The following is a 12,664-nucleotide window of genomic DNA, read 5'->3' as shown; positions in this document are numbered from 1 at the left end:
GTAGTGCTGCAATGAACATGGAAGTGCAGGTATCTCTTGTGATTTCATTTCTTTTGAATATATACTCAAGAGTGGAATTGCTGGATCATTTGGTAGTTCTATTATTAATTCTTTGAGGAACTATTTTCCATCATGGCTGTAGCAATTTATATTCCCACCAACATTATCAAGGATGAATTTTTGACTGCTTGTTTTATCACCTAGTGAAAAAGTATGTAAATTCTCCCACTATTCTTGTAGACTTGGATATTCCTATTTTTAGGTCTTAAGTTTTGCTTTATATATTTAAGAGACTTATAGCCAAATATAATATGCAGAACTTGTTTGTAATGTGATTGAAAAATGTATTTTAAGACACCAGGGACATTTGAAAATAGGCTGTACATTAGATGATATTTAGGAATCATTGCTAAATTTGTTAGATGTGGTGATATCTACTAGAGATAGAGACTAAAAGGTTTATGGGTTAAATTTTACAACATTTTATAGAATTTGCTCACAGAGTAAATTGAAAAGATTAAGAAATATATTTCCTTTAATATTTTTATACTAAATGCCTCTTCCTACATACAAAGATATTATAGAGAAATGATTTATCACATGCTAAATAAATAAAGCTGCCTCATTTCCCATGGAAAGCTGGCTTGGAATTTTGTGAGAGGCCTTGGTCAAACATAGACAAATACTCCATTTTTTTAAACCACTAATAGATGATTCTTCTTTCTTTTTCTAAATGTGAGCAAAAAATATTTTGGGAAAGAAATAATATAGTATATGCAGTTGTGGATGGCTGGGAATATTTTCAGAGTGAAATCAGAAAACTCATGGGATTGTTAATTTTATGTGTCAACCTGACTGGGCTGAGATGCCCATGTAGCTGGTAAAACATTATCCCTGAGTGTGTCTGTGAAGGTGTTTCTGGAAGAGATTAGCATTCGATTCAGTAGACTGAGTACAGAAGATCTACCCTCACCAATTGTGGATGACCATCATCCAATCCATTGAGGGCATGACTAGAACAAAATGGAGGAGGATAAGTGAATTCCCTCTTTCTCTTCTTGAGCTTGGACATCCATCTATCCTGCTCTTGGACATCAGAGCTCCTGGTTCTCTGGCCTTTGGAGTCTGGGACTTACACCAGTGGCCCTCTGGTTTTCAGGCCTTCAGCTTTGGACTGGGAGTTACACCATGGGCTCCCCTGGTTCTCAGGTTTTCTGACCTGGACTGAATTATACCTGCAACTTTTCTGGTTCTCCAGCTTGCAGGTGGCAGATTGTGGGATGTCTTGGCCTCCATAACTGCATAAGCCAATTCCTATTACAAATTTCCTCATATATGTGCATATGTATCCTATTGGCTCTGCTTCTCTAGAGGCTCCTGACTAATAAAACCCATAAGAAAAAATTGTATTTAAAAAAATATTTCTTAAACATGGTCTAAGGGGAGATTTTGAACTAAGATAAGTTCGCTAAGATGTACACTGTCATTAGTACCCATATATGTGAGCCAGTAGTCTTCAACACAGGAATCGACTCACAAGGCTGTGAGCAACAAAATAAGGGAATACCATTGGGAAGGTATTCAACTAGAATGGTCTTTTGTAGGCTGATTATGAAGTGGATTTAATGGAAACTAATATTTTTTTCCTTTATGAGTTGGAAATCACCGGTAAGTAGCTCTTAGGAAATTTGTGCAGATATTAAAAATACAATTTGCTGATTGCCTGAGCTCATCTCTCTGTAGCCCATATAATGGGTACTAATTTTTCTTGTTTTCAGATGTAGAAACTGAAGTTGAGACTTAGATCCAGACAGCTTGCATATAGTGTAACGACAGCAGCAACCCTTACTGGGCAAATACTATGGCACAGGCAGTATGCCATGTATTTTACCAACATAATTTTCCTTGTCAGGAAGGTATGATTATATTCATTTGATGAATGTGAAAACTGAGTTTCTAAAAGTGAAAGTGACCTCCCCAAAGCTCTACTCTAAGTACTGGGTACCTGGAATTTAATCCTGGATTTGTCTGGCTCCAAACCCTGTATTCTTTCTTGTGTATCATAAAACTATTGACCGCCATGTGCTTCAGATTAAAATGATCATTTAACTACATTATATGGGATTGTTTTAGAACACGTTACTTAAAATTTTTCTTTTTCCTTTTCCTTGCCAGTTATTTTATTTCTTCACCATTTAATTCGTTTTTAAAAGTTATGAAAGTATGCTCGCTTGTGTTTTTTTTTAAGATCAAATAATAAGAAGGTATAGTTAATTCCCCTGTTTACATCCCATGCCCTTCCTATAGATGACCACTGTTAAATTTCTTACATAGTCCTTTTCAGAAATTTTCTGTCTATTCAAACACATACACACACATTTTTTTACTTAGATGAATGTATATTTTATTTTGCATATTGTTCTGTACCTTTTTTCACTTAACATATCTTGCACATCTTTCCACAGAAATATATAGAGAGAGCTCTACATTTTCATTTTAATGGCTATGTATATCGGCATTCCATTGTATGGATGTACATCATCCAGGTAAGCAGTTCCTATTAGGATTGCTTCCCTTTTTTTTTTTTTTTTTTCTGCGGTACGTGGGCCTCTCACTGTTGTGGCCTCTCCCGTTGCGGAGCACAGGCTCCGGACGCGCAGGCTCAGCGGCCATGGCTCACAGGCCCAGCAGCTCCACGGCATGTGGGATCTTCCCGGACCGGGGCACGAACCCGTGTCCCCTGCATCGGCAGGCAGACTCTCAACCACTGCGCCACCAGGGAAGCCCGCTTCCCTTTTTTTAATTGCAAACCGTACTGCAATGATCAGTCCTATATGGATATCTTTGCATACTTATGTGAGTATCTGTCAGATTGAATTAGGTGCTTGAAAACCAAGGATTACCTTCTAAGCAAGTTCTAATTTTGGTTCTAATAAGTAATGGGGCATAAATTTCAAGGGACCCAAGAGACCCAGAAGCCAGCTAAAAAGAGTTATTATATAGCACCTTTATTCTCTACTCAAAGCAACTTTATTCAATATTCAGATATTACCACATTGGCTTCCTTCTGCTGCTGGTGAGCAGAATTCTTTCAAATATCTGAGCTGTCTGCACTCTCTGTGTTTTACCAGGATGATCATGGAAGGTTCTGCCTACAGGTGAACGACATCTTCAAAGGGCAAATAAGTTTTGATTCTTTCAATTACCTTCCTTGAGGTAGAAATCCACTGGGACGTGCCAAGTCTCTCATCCTAATTGTTAAAGTAATATTACACAGCATTCTGGATCAGTTTATTGAACAGACATTTTCCATAAACTCTGCAATCTTTACACATCCAATTTGTGGCAATAATGTGAAGCTGGTTTTACTAAGAAAAGAGCATTCCCATCCTGATATATCTTACTTGTGAACAATTGTTATCTCTCAATTTGATATTTCTTTTTCTTCAAAAGACAAAAAGGTCATTAAATATATGGAGTGTGTTAAGAGAGGGATTTGACTAAGGATTTATTGGAATGAGGATAAATTCCTATAAGTAGAAATGCTGACTTAAATGGCATGGTTTTTAAATTTTGATAAATATTGTTAAAATGCCATTCAAAATTGTTTAAATGTATATTCTCACAAGCTTACAGTACTCTGAACCCCTACACACACATCTTCATCTCCACACACACATTTTCATCTTGGAAATTGCTAATGTTCTAATTATGGAAAATATTATTTGTAAAACATGTTATCTTGTTTTTCAGTTGCATCTTTAAATTATGAATGCATTTTAACATCACATATTTCTTTTACTTATGACTGAACTGCCCAGCTAGAATTTATTTTAAGCATCTCAAAGAAAAGTGGGGAGATCATCTCATGATGGGTAAATATGAAGGGAGACATGTCCAAATTCCCTTGGGAAAACTGCTTGTCTTCTGCAGGCTTGCTGAGATTCTTTAGTACAGTCATGGCCACTGTGATTCTCTAAGAGAAAGGGTGGAAGAGGGGTTTGAAGGAGAATCATTGCACACTCCTCCCCACCCCCAGCCTTTCTTACCACAGCAGTTCTGATGACGCCACCTCTGGCTCCTAAATGCTGTGGAAATTTTATGTACGAGTATATATTTCTGCATGTAAAAACTGTAAAGTAAAAGTTTATTTGTTGTTATTCATTATTCAGTTCTGTTATATACTTATTTTCAAGAATGTCTTATGTAACGATCAAAAAGGGGGTTAGATAGTATAATAGATCGTCTGCAAAGATGACTGTGCCTCCCATCAAGCAGTGAAAACTGTTTCCCCTCCCCTTGACTCCAATTGGCCTTGTGTCTTGCTATGACCTATAGAATGTGATAGAAGCATTGTTGGGCAAGTTCTAGGCCCTGCCCTTCAGAGGTCTGGCAGCTTCTGCTTTCACTCTCTTGTTTATAGAGTAAAACAAGAGTTGAACCATAATTGTAAGAGAGAGAATGAGAGACCAGCCAGCTCCCAGCCATTCCAGTCACCCTTGCAGAGATGCCCGGCATGTAGATGAAATCATCTTTGACATTCCAGGTTCATGTGAAGTGTCCAGCTGACTGCAGTCACGCAAGAGATTCTAGTGAAGAGGAAGAACCATGTGAAGAGGAAGAACCACCAACTGAGCCTGGCTAACTCTCAGAATCATGAAAATAAAATAAATAACTGAAACACTAAGGTAGGTACTAAAATAGTACCTAGGGAGAAAATCTTGTGAAATATAAAATAAAAACCAGTTGTCAAGACAAAGGAGATCAGTGTAGATGGATAGAGAAGGCCCCAGACAAACAGGAGAGTACAAAATTCTTATCTTGAGTTAGGGTTCAATGGCTGGGACTAGTGTTCTAGACCTGTGTTTCCAGTATAACTTTTTTCGATGATGGAAATATTCACCTGTGACTATTGAGAACTTGAAATGTGACTAGTGCATGTGTGGAGCTGAGTTTTAATTTTTATTGAATTTTAATTAATTACATTTAAATTTAAATAGCTCCATGTGGCTAGTGACCACCATATTGGACAGTGTAGCCACTATATCACATGTCACACTTCATCCTGATGAAGGGATAAAAATCAACAACTCAACCCCAAATTGTGTCTTTTCACCTGTACTCCTCCTTAGAATTCTGAGAGGAACTTCATTATACTCAGACCTTCATCTGCTTTAGAGTCTCAGCTGAGAATAACCATATCATCTGTCAACTTCTGCATTTGGAGAACCAAGAGTTAGAAGTGGGCTCCCCCTTGTTATGGTCTCTGAGTAAATAGAGAATAAATAGGGGCTGAGAATAACTTTTTTTAAAAAAATCTGTCTTTGCCTTTTATTCTATGTCTATAAATAGTCTTGAAGTAAAAGCACTTGTTATAAAGGAAATTGTTAAGAGCTTTAATTAGGGTATTGAATGCAAACCCAAACATATATAGGTATGTGGTGTTTCCCAAACTTCCTTCAATATAGAAATATTTTGTGTGTGACTTCTATTAATCTCTTACAGCAGCAATAGGACACATTTGGGGAATGCTCTCCTACAAAACTGCAGAATTTTTATTAAACTGGGTTAAATGTCATAATGAAATATTGAACACTTCAACCATGAATACTACATGGTAACTTTCCAAAATCAATTCCATTTCCTTAATTAGAAAATTAATCATTTGAGATTATTAAACAAATATGAAGCAAGATTAAAATGATGATTTTCATTTCCTTATGGGTTAATTTTTAAATAATTTAACAAAAACAGAATAATACTTTTCTCAGAGAGGGCAAGATTATAGCTGAGATTTCATTATATGGTAACTAGACTCCAAAATTTTCAAACACTATTTTTAACATTCCTACCTCCTAAAGGCAATATTGACATTCACATGAATAAAATCATTCCTCTTCTATACCCATCTGGCAGTAAACCATGATTTTCCAAAGAGCCAAGGACAAATAATTATTCCAAGGACTCTTTTTTGCTGGAAAGACATTCTTACTTTCTTAGGAGAATGTAATTCGTTCTGCTTCATTGTTGGATTTAACCCCAGTGAAATTGAAAATATATTATTCCTACTGCCTATGAGTCCTCAAAAGACTCTCCTACCCTCCAGAGTTTGTTCCAACCGGTTTGTCAAATTAAGGTAAACAAGCAAATTATTCCAGTCACTTAAAGATCTGGTTAAAATGTGAGAAAATATCTCTTCTCCCCAAATTCCTATTCATGGACTTTTATGGTTGATAGCAATCCTCAAAGGTCATCTTCCTCCACCTTCTCGTGTTGGCTGCGTATTAGGATGAGGTGGGGGTGCTTTTAACAATGCAGGTCCCTGGGCCCCACTCCAGACTATCTCAGCAGGGGAACGGGAAGCAGGCACAGACATCCTAAAAGCCACTTTGGAGACTCTAATGCCAGTTACGCCTTTGAGCCAGTCCATCCTGCTCACTTTACAGACGTGTAGACTGAGGATCAGCCGGCTAAGTGCGTCACTATTTTGTTTCTTATTTATGAGGCCATCAAAACTAGAACAGTCTGAACAAGTGGTGGTTTTCCAGCTCGTACACAGTCACTAGGATTACAAGTGTGTGTGTGTGTGTGTGTGTGTGTGGAGGGGGGTGTCTCTAGGAACACCTCAGGGTGAAAGGGGACAGTGAGGAAGGGAGAGACTCTAATCTCCCATCAGAACACCCCACCTAGCTGTTTGTATATCGAGGTACTTCATATTTCATTTGAAGAGAGGGTTCCACTGCTAAAAGTATGCCAAGTCTGAAGAATAACAAGGTGAACATCACGAGTCGATTTCTGAGATGTTTATCAAAGTATCTCAGGAGCCAGACACTGGTTCAACTATTCATGAAATGTAAAAACATTTAAAAGAACAGAAGAGTGTTTATTCTTAAATCACATGTTTTTTTTCCAGGTGTTTGATGAGCTCCAAGGGACTATCTAAGCTCAAATATTTGCACCTATGAAAAGTATGTGTAGCAGGTAAGAATCTCAGGCCACAAGTGCAAGCTTTTAAAATGTATTTCATTTTTCTTCAACTGACTTAATTTCTATTTTTATGTTCTATTACCCTGATATCTGATGTACTTTGACTCAGGGTATGTAGGTTATTGCAAGGCATCAGGGTGGGTCTCTGGTCCCTGATCCTGTCTGCCCTCAATGGCATCCTCTGAAATATCCTCTTTCCCACCTGGCCTCAGGTCATGGGTACATATGGATCCTGTTTACTCCTGACCACAGAGTCTCTTAAGTCCTCTCTATTGGACTTGTGCCCATCGCTTGGTCTCTCAGGAAAGCATTCAGCTGCTTCCAGCCCACCTGGGTTTGGGAGACCATGTGAGGGTGTCTCAGGCTCCCCTGGGCAGACAGTCCTCCACCATATCTATTGCTTCCCCACCATGCTGCTGAGGGGAGGCCCATAAAGCTTGCTGTCTCTCCAAGTTCCACTCAGGAAGTGAGGCACAGCTCTTCTTTGTCACTGGAGCCCCAAAACTTTTCAAGGGCATGCCCCAGCAGTGGGCACCAAGGCAGAGGACCCTCTCCAGAAAACAGTATCTGAGTGTGCTCTGATTCTTCTCTCTTATGGATATCATAGTTGAGAGGATAGGGAAACTGTCTTGAACTGAGAATATTTTCTTCAAAAACCATTATTCTGTTCTAAAGCCTTCAGAATCCAGGCTCTTGCAACTCATAACACCTTTTATCTCAAGGCAGTTGTTTCTGCTATCATTCCAAAGGCCTATTTTAATACTCAGAGAATTGCCTACTTACCTTCCCAGAAGCCATCCCAGTGGAGGTAAGGAAATTGATAAGAGACAAAGGTGGACAGGGGGAAAAATGCGTCAGTTAATACATCAGTATCATATCTTTCTACACAAGCATAAGGGGAAATACCGATCAGGTTCTGATCAATTTCTTGACATCTCTTCAATGCTCATCACTGTTTCATCCCTTTCTCCTTGTTATATATACTCTCTAACCAGGACCATCTACATAATTTGAGGAGCCCAGCACAAAATAAAAATGCAAGGCCCCTTGTTCAGAAATTACTGCTAATTTCAAGACAGCTATAGCAGAACATTAAACCAAGCACTGGGCCCTTTTGAACACAATGGCCTGGGTCACACCCATGAAGCCAGCCCTGTTTCTAACCCTCAAAGCACCTCTTTCTTTGATTTTTAGTGGAGTGTTGTTTGTACTGTCGAAAGAAAAGTCAGAGAACTTTACTTGATATGAATAATTTATTGAATGAGAAACAAGAACGGGGAGATTTCAAACCCAAAACTTGTGTAAAGTTCAGAGGCATGGCATTACAGGATAGCTTCTAAAGTGAAAAGGAGGATGTTGTTTAGCCTTTACAATGATTAGTTATTACATTGGGGGTTTCCAGACTGCAGGAGGTTGGTGAAAAGTGATTATCTTATACCATTTGGGGAAGATGACTTAAGTTTTATGATTATCAAAGACATTGACAAGAAATAACCTAAATTACATTTCACTTACCTTCATGAAATGAACCGCTTAGTTTTGCATAAGTGGCTTAAATGGTTTTTGTCAGCTTGAGGGATTTTTAAACCTGGCTTCATTTCATTTTATTTTAAAAGAATTATCAAAATAGCTTAAGACAATCTAAATGTCCAGTAATAGGAATTCATAATATAAATTACAGAATTTCCATATGATAGACGACTATGAAGTTATTTATAATCATGTGGGGATATTAAACAACATGGAAAAATGTTACCATGATTCTATATATTGGAAATGTTAACACACCTGCCCTGACCACACCCCATTGTGAGGGAAACAGCCCCACCCATTCCTCTTGCAGCCAGGCAGGGGGGCCTTGCTTTACCATGTTTCCTCCTTCCACTATTGTTGATTGGCTCAGGAGAGTAACAGATGCAAGGGTAGCCAATTAGTAGACTTGCCAGCAACCTATTGTCTGTATGCGCTGGATGAAACACAGCAGGGCAAAGTTTGAAATTTGTACTAAAAACCCAGAAATCATGAGACAATAAGAGTGAGAGCTCAGTTAAAAGGCAATAAGGAAAAAAAAAAAAAGCAATAAGGTAGATTAAAGATTGAGAAACTGCTGTAAGAAGTAGTAAACTGAAACTATGAGGGAACAAAAATTAAGAATAGTAGACAGAGCAATTGAAGGCGGGGCAAACAGGCAGATGGAGGGCAGCCAACGATGCTGTCAACGCAGCTCTGCAGCAGGGACTCCAGCTCCTGCTGTGGGGTTCTTGGCAGATGCCTGGGCTCCAGATCCAGACTCCAGCCCTTTGCACAGGAACCTGCCCTAACCTGGCCCCTGTTCTTAGATTTCCAAGACAATTTCCTTGTCATTCTTTGTAAATCCTTTCAGGACTGGCCTCAGTGGATCTCTGTCTTGCAACTGTTACAAGGGTGTGTAGACAGCCCAATTTTATTTTTAATGTTTGCTTACATGTATCTATGGATATGAAGTAGAGTTGCCAACTTACTAACAAAATTCTTAAATGTACCGAGATTACGTTGCTTCTTTATTTCTCCATTAACTGATCTGATCCCCTAAAAGATACTTCTCACTGGGTGCCTGGGACAATCAGACTTGGCAATGTTCCAATCTTCTGTGTCATAAATGTTTCCATCCACTTAACACATTTATTTAAATTTCAACTCGCTCGGTTTTTGTTAAAGATATACCTGCATGTAGACAAAATAACATATTTGTAAGGCTATTCGTTGCAGCATTGCTTATAATAGCAAAATTTTATCTATGTTCATCAATAAGGAAAGAGTTGAATAAATTATGAAGTATCCTTACACTACTCTCCAAAAAGCAAACAAAAGAATGGGTACACTATATACTGTCCTGATACAGAAATCCCAGTGATACATTTTAAATGGGAAAAAGGGCCAAAAATAGTTATGCTCCCTTTGCTTTAAGAAAATGAAAAAATAAGATTAAAAATATGTATTAACATTTCTAGTAATAGCATAAAGAAACTCTGGAAAGATACACAAGAAGCCAATTAAAATTGTGTTCTTTGAGAGGAATGCTATTGGGGGATTAGGAATGGGGTGGATGAGAAAGCAAGAGTTTTTTCTGTACATTGTATAAATCTATGGACCATGTCAATATTTTACTATAAAATGAAGCATATTTTTTAAAGCAATAACATTCAATCCATAGTTTCAAATAGCATCTTTTGTGTGACTGAGTAAAGTGATCCATCCCTCAGACTTACCCTAATGCTCTACCAATAGCATCTGATTAGGGTAGATTAAGCCATCTAATGGTGGTAGAATGCGGTGGGAGGGACTTGGACCCTTGCTGGCCACCTCTCTTTTTTGCCTGGTCATGCCTTCCCTCTGGCACTGCAGCTGAAGTTGGCAACTGGTGTCCTTTACCGTCTGATCTTAATGTGGTCTGGCCCAGTGGTGCTACCAGGCTGACTTGGTCTTATCTTAGCACTTGATGGTGCTTAGGACCTCCCGGGTCTCTCCCGTAGCCCCCAGCTGGCTCTGCTTTGAGTCTGATCCCACAGCCTCTACTATAAGATCATCCTTCCCAGGCCTGCTGACTTCCACAGGGTAATCTTCTGATTTGACCCCCAGCCCCCTACCCCATTCCCCACCTCCTCTATCAGGAAACCTTGGACCCAATCAGTGGCATACACAAATTAGAAGAGCACTGGAAAGCTAAACCTTCTTCCTGCATATATCTCCCAGAGAGAGAACTTCCCAGTTCACACTGATATGGCCAACTTCCATGTTGGTATGTGGGAAACTTACAAGGCTATCTTCCCAAGAGACCCAGGAAGAGATCCTGGGCAAAGGCCCCTGCCCTTAGCATCCTGTCCACTTTTCTTACACACTTGGCTTTGGTCTAGAGGGGGATTTTGTTTTGTAAGTTTTACTTTTAAAAGGAGCAAGTATTTTTTAAATGTTAATTTTCTGTTGTAACTGGTGAGGACATGAGAGTTTGAGGTATTGTCCTTTGTACTTTTCTGATTTTTTTTCTCATTATTATTTTTTTTAATTTAAAGACAAAAATTCAATCAAGCCATTTCTGATAGGGCCATTTTTAGAACTATTTTGGGCGAACAAGCTGGGATTTGATTCAGTATCATGATTGGTTTGTGAGCTGCACAAAAAGTGAGGTGGGGAGGGGTTTAGAAAATTAAAAATGGAAGATACCCCCCCACACACATATACAAACACAATACCCCAGTCAATGTTTATTTATCTTCTGCTATCCAGATAGTTGTTGCAGATGACTAGTTTATTTGGCTAGTTCAGACTCAGACTAAGAAACAGATAAAGGGAGATAACTTATGTGGTTCTCCCATAACTCTCTTTTCTCAAGTGAGAAAATTTGGTCTTTGATGTCCATCCTATTTGATCAAGAGAATGCTGACCTTCTTCCTTAGTTATAGCAGATTTTATTCAAGGTAAAAATGTACTCAGAAAAATACTACCTCTTTGAAAATCTCTTATGTAAAAAATAACTCTTGTGTTTTTAAGCTACTGTAGTTGGGTTTCTTTTAATATCAACCTGACTTCATTCCTAACTGATGTAATCATGGGTGGCGAATTTATTCATTCATTCAACAGATTACTATTGAAAATCCAGGTCCCAGGCACTGTGCTAAGTGTTGAGGATTCTGGTACTAGATATTGGAATAATGCGAAAAAAATAGTTATAATTATGGTTATGCTGAGTGCCTTTTCCATTTGCCCCTCCAAGTCCACTCTCCATGCACCCTGCTTTGTACCCCTGGGAGGCTGACCCATATGGATGTCATCAGTGAGCTCCCTTACTCTTTGGCTCCAGTTGGATTATTTATTCCCCCGGCTCCCTCCTGTGGGATTGCTACACACTGGCTTCATCCGTCTACTGAAAGTCCCAGCTCCTCTTGGGCATCCCTTTCCAACTATTCTCTGTCTCCAGGCTCTGGTAAATACCCCCTTTTCTTATTTATTCAGGCCTCAGGTGAATAGTACAGTTGTACTAAGCTTGGGGTTTCACCACATCCTTCCCAGGCCTTTATAAAGAGTTCCTTTACAAAATGCCCCTCAAGTTAGTCAGCTGGATGGGCTCTCTGTTTCTAACGACACAACTATCATTTTATCAAGAACTCCTTTTGTGTTAAGACGTTGCCAGGTGTGTCATTTCATTGAATCTTTACAATCTTGTTAACACTTTACCCGGTAAGGCTGAAGAATAGAGATTAAGTTAACCATAACCAAGTTGTTAACTAGGTTATTTTATATTCTTAACCAGGAAACTTACAGAGATAGGCACACCCTTATACAAAACAGCACGATCAGCATTTTTCATGGGTGTACCCCTCCACCTTGCTTCTCACCCCAGCTTTCCTTTCTGTGCGTCTGGCTCACAGCATCCCAGTGCTGCCTCCTGAGGTGCGGGGTTCCCTTCCTGATGCCTCTCTCTGGTCAGCCATCCCAGCAGTTCTCCTGGCTCTAGCCACAGTTACTTTCTCTGTGCCTCAAGCTTTCAGAACACTGCCCTCCCTTCCCTTCAGTAATGGCAAGTTATCTAAATAATAATACTGCAGCACCTGCCAATGATTATTATTACCTTTCTGAGGGATAGCAAGAACTCTAGTTGACCCATTACCTTCATTTAAACAAAGGGCTTGACCTGTACTGT

General features: G+C 39.1%; 1 long non-coding RNA gene across 1 annotated transcript in view; it reads left to right on the top strand.

The window, feature by feature from the left end:
• Positions 1-4,483: 4,483 nt before the first annotated feature.
• Positions 4,484-12,664, top strand: part of LOC114908886 — a 30,030-nt gene continuing 21,849 nt past the window's right edge. Inside the window, exons 1-2 of the long non-coding RNA XR_003797061.1 lie at positions 4,484-4,688; positions 6,914-6,981. This is a non-coding gene — a long non-coding RNA (uncharacterized LOC114908886). The remainder of the gene's footprint in view (positions 4,689-6,913; positions 6,982-12,664) is intronic.

This window comes from Monodon monoceros, unplaced genomic scaffold, assembly GCF_005190385.1.
Source record: "Monodon monoceros isolate NGI ecotype Baffin Bay Population unplaced genomic scaffold, NGI_Narwhal_1 Super_Scaffold_4, whole genome shotgun sequence".
Lineage (NCBI taxonomy): Eukaryota > Metazoa > Chordata > Mammalia > Artiodactyla > Monodontidae > Monodon > Monodon monoceros.
Note: the sequence above shows the minus strand (reverse complement) of the source record. Positions and strands in the feature narration are given on the sequence as shown.